Source organism: Carassius carassius, chromosome 6, assembly GCF_963082965.1.
Source record: "Carassius carassius chromosome 6, fCarCar2.1, whole genome shotgun sequence".
NCBI classification, from domain to species: domain Eukaryota; kingdom Metazoa; phylum Chordata; class Actinopteri; order Cypriniformes; family Cyprinidae; genus Carassius; species Carassius carassius.
The window spans coordinates 22987988-22993113 of record NC_081760.1 but is presented as its reverse complement, the minus strand read 5'-3'; the positions used below and the strand labels follow the sequence as shown (position 1 = coordinate 22993113).

Below are 5126 nucleotides of genomic sequence, written 5' to 3'. Positions count from 1 at the left end.
TTCAATTTCACAGGCATTTCTTGAGGCAAACATCTGACTAATCTCCACAAAGGTTTTGTTCTTTGTTTCAGGGATGATAAGGGAAAACATAGGCTGCCACCCCCATACACACACCACAAAACGCCAGATAACAGAGCTCACCAGCTTACATCTGATAATACAATGAAAATTTGGGATTAAAAATCCAATTTAACTTGTAGATGAACAATTAGTATGCTGACAATATAATCTGCAATTAAACATGTACATATATTGTCCTATATCAAGATTGATATTACCATATATGTTACCTAAAGGGCAATATATAATTGTCATAGATGAAGATGTACGTTTATAACATACATAAAATCCCTATAGTAAAAATGTGTATATTTAATTATGTTAAAAATATACATTTACAGTACACAACCATTTTTATAGGGTTTTATGTGTGGCAACCATATGTATCTGAAAAACAATATATATTCTATTTATATATGCAGCTTTATTAAAACAACATATATACAGAAATCTGTATGTTTATACTATAAATGTGTTGTCTTTTTTGTTTTGTACAATTATGCTCTTGTGATTTGAAAGACAGTTTATATATGGCAGCTGATCTTTATAATTATTTTAAGTATCAACATGGATTGGCAAATCAAATGGAAAGACAAATCCTGCAGTGAAGTCTGTTATCCAGTTGAGAAACCCTCCTGCAATGTAGGCAGAAGGTCGATGGGATTGTTTAAAGAGCTCTCCTGTCATGAGGAGCAGGACACCAGCTGTGCAGGAGCAAACATATAACAATATTAAAGTCATATTAATACAATGTATTTTAATTCATTTTAAAAGCATATACATACTGTAGCATTTGATTCAAAGCACCCCCCCCCCCCCCCCCCCAAAAATGCTCCTTCACCAGCAGGTGGCAATATTCTATCAAATAAAGTGCTTTATGACAGCAAATTTTGATTTCATTTTAGAATGAGTAATTCGGCTAATTTCATTCCATAAATATAACCTATTTACAAGATAAACACACACACTAAAAACATTCAGAAATTCAGCTTTTTTACTTAGGAGCCAATTATATTCTTAAGCGTTTTTACTCAACATAGAGTAAATGTGTGTCATATTGTGTTAATATACTGTGTTTTTACTGCTTTTACCTAAATGTATGTAGACAATAGACAGAATCGCAGGAAACTATTAAACATGGTTTCCTAATATTTATGGTATGCGTTTGTCATTATGTCCTCACCCCATGTGTCCAGAGATGACCTCTATGGCTCAGTGCCCACGGTTGTGTACTGAATCTGATGAGCTGGAAAGCCCACATTCTCAAAGATGGCACTGGTGTAGAATCAGATCTAGAAGCAGAAACCATTTTGTGATCTCAAATAATGTTATAGCCATTTTTTTTGGTTCATTATCACCAATTTTCACTGTTAAAAAAAGCATACACCGCATTGATTCCAGACTGCATCCCAGCATTGACCACAAGGACTGTAACAATCTGCCAGCGAACAGACGGATGCCTGAAGAGCTGCTCTTCCTGCTCCTCCTCCACCTCAGCATGAATGTTACACTTGGCACTGTACCACTTCAGTGCGTCAAAGAGGAATCAGAACCGGTCATTATATAATAACATTAGATTATATCAGATCACAACAAAACAGCAGAGAATCAGAACAACGGAATACTGTAGGATCTCTACACTTTTAAAAAGTGCCCCTTGTAGTAATGTAAAATGAAAAGTTTTACTTTAAAGTACATTTTAAATTGTAATGTTCTTTTGTTGTGCTTTAATGTACATGTATTTAAATGTCTCGACTAACATATAATGCACATTTTAAGTACTTGATCATAATTTTACATTTAGTGCATCTTATAAATTGCATGTAATTGCATCTTATAAAATTTTTAACTATAATACATTTTCATTTAGTGTCTAAAAATGTTTACATTAATTCGCCCTTAAGTGTATTCTTTTAAAGTATATTATTTATGTAATATGTAAACATATTTAAAAAGTATGCTTATGTGATTTTTTTCTCAAGGATCTTCATGAATAAAGAAATGAATAAAATACATAAAAATAGTCAACTTTATTTATATAGTGTCTTTTATAATGCACATTGTTTTAGAGCAGAACAATAGGGGTCCTGTCTCCATCGGTCTTATTCTTAGTTTGGTGGCAGGTTCCTGAGATTCATGTGTTGTGTGTCTTGTCCTTTTTCCTTATGTTTTGGGTGTTGAGTGTCTCTGTACACACTTTAGTCTGGTCTTGGTTTAGTTTTAGTGTCGGCAAGGAAAAATACCAAAAAGTGTGGAGAAAAAAACAAACAAAAAAACTTTGGAAAAAGCTCTGCCTATATAACAATCATATGTTGCCTATACAACACAATCATATGACGTAAGATATGGAAATGTTTAATTATACATATGCTTACATTTGAATCACACAAATATGTCATGATTCTGTATGGAAATGGATTAATGCAATTTTTATTTTGAGTGAACTGTTCAAAGTAAGAAAAGTCTTTACCTGTGATAGTGGCATGAATGTTCCTCTTCTCCATCAACAGATATCTTGGACTCTCTGTGAACCATGGCAACAACAAGAGCTTTATGAATGTAGAAACCACAACTAGAGAGAGGAACAGAGGCCAGTGCTCTTCCTGTGTGGAACAAACAAATGATGATGATAAGAAGACTTAACAAATAGAAGGGAATCTTGCCCAAGATCTCATGGAGTCCCTGAGCAATCAATCTGAGCAATAAACACACCAATACAGATGAAGATGAAGATGCTAAGCACGAATCATAGGAAGCCCCGGATGTTCTTCAGAGCCATTTTACGATGCCCAGATACATGGGCACCAGCTGATAAAAACATCCACAATAATTCACAAATAATCCACATGATTCTAGTCTGTCAGATAAATAAGCAAAAAGACTAAGATATGAGTCCTCTATCCATACTATTGCTTTCTTGAGTGAAAAAGTCTACTTGTCTAAATCAAGAGAAAAAAATATAGACGGATCAAGCACCATTTACAATCGAAAACAATCCAAAAGAGTTCTAAACAAAAAAGTTGGTTGATTTTGAAGTGAGAAGACAACAAGGTAGAGTGACCAAATGTGGTCACCCTACCCACCTTCTCACGCACCACGATTGGTCGATTACGTACAATGTCTGCATGTTTTTGGTCAAACGATCATTATCTTCATCTTCAAGTATGAAAAAAGGAAACCAAAGCCAAAACCTTGATATTTTAGGCTATATAGAAATCCTGGCCAGGACGTGTCTTGGGAAAATGGCACGTTTGGTCACCCTACAAAAGGGGTTGGACTTTTTTACTTTGAGGATGAGTTATTGTAGATATTATGGACTAGCATTTTGGCCAGACACCACTGTTTAAAGTTATTGCACCTTAATAATCAATTTGTTTCTTAAAAATGGGCTCTGTCACTTCTTGGCAAGACAAGTTTTTTTTTTTTTTTTACGTAAATAAGCCAAGTTCAAAGGCCAATTTAAAATATAATTTAAAAGGCTCATTTTCTAACTCCCTTAGGGTTAAAGAGTTGAGTTTTACCATTTTCGAATCCATTCAGCTGATTTCCGGGTCTGGTGGTAGCACTTAGCTTAGCTTAGCATATGTGATGTCATTTCATAGTCACGTGATTACATCATTCATTCACAATACTTTTTGGGATGAGTAATTTTTATTTATTTTCTTCAAATCAACGGTTGTAATGTTGAAATTGATCTCTTAAGTTGATTTGGTTTATAGTAATTGAAGTTTTTTTTCCTAATCCCTCACAGAAAATAAATGGGAATGTTCATGACAATTACCATTGCTTGGTGCCACCTACTGTACATTGACAGCACAATTTTAGTGATAAACATTTTTTTTCTGCCTGAGATGTATTACTCATGTTATTTTCTAAGATGATTTTCTAAGAGCTTGCTAAAATGCTTTGCATAAACATGATCCTGAAGCTTGAAGAAGCATTAAAAAGGTGACATTTAATGTTTGTTTGATGGGAAAAAAATAACTTTAACTATAGTACATTTTCACAATCACTTTGGACTGCTGCTTTTAAACATCCATTATAATTTAACAATTTGATTATTTCTATATATTTGAGAAAGAGCATATACATGCTGAGATGTAACGTAAGCTTAATGGGCAACATTTTTATTTAACTAATGATTGGCATATTGACCCCAAGGACAGTTTGAGGGTTAAAGCAATTTAAAATGTGTTTGTACTAACTTTAGTGCCTCTTTAGTGCGTTCTCTGACAAAGAAAATCATTCATTATTAGAGTCAATAGGTGTCTGTCATCTGTCTGTTTTTAGGTCGGAGAAATGCTATAAATAAATAGCTAAATAAATGAATTAAATTTAGATTAGTAATTCCAGCAAATTCCAGACAATAACGAGAAACTTTTAAATAACGTTTCCTTTTAAATGAGTATTCAACATATGCGTCATTACATGAATTGTGATTGCCTTTTCATCAAGAGGAACCGTCATGTTTTATAATGTTTAGAATATTTTCTCCTTCTAAAAACTCTTGGCCGCGTCAAAAAAAAAATAAAAAAATTCATTAAGCACGTATTGTTATGAAACCTTAAAATGCCAAAATTAGGCATAGACCTATTTACCCCTTTACTTTTCCCATTAAGCCCTATCAAAACCTCCTCCGCCTTCTATGGGCATAAAAGAAAGAGGCCCTTTTACTAAAATTCAAATGAGTGGGTATTATTTTTATATTAAAACTTCAAACCACCGGCATCTCAGTGCAGGTGTCACAAAACACACCGGGAGAAGCACAGGTAAGTGAACTGGGATGTGTTTATTCATACAGCAGAAGCAATCTGAGGACGGATACGTTTAGACTGGACATTCATCACATAACTTATAGAAAAACAGCTTAGACAGTCTTTGCATTAGCAGGATAGTCAAACAGAAATATCTAATGGGGAATTTCAAACAGTAACTCAGCCAGATTTGAAGTGTCCAGATTTCATAAAGAGTTCAAATGACTTCTCATGATAACTGGTTTCCTTTTCTCTTGCAGGTACTGTATAAGGATATGAGGTTGGAGAACTGAAGAAACTTCAACAAGACCA

The 5126-nt window shown here is 33.9% G+C and overlaps 1 pseudogene; it reads right to left on the bottom strand.

Annotated features, from left to right (window-relative positions):
- Positions 1 to 1239: 1239 nt before the first annotated feature.
- Positions 1240 to 4527, bottom strand: LOC132141669 (solute carrier family 2, facilitated glucose transporter member 9-like; annotated as a pseudogene).
- Between the last annotated feature and the right edge of the window lie 599 nt (positions 4528 to 5126).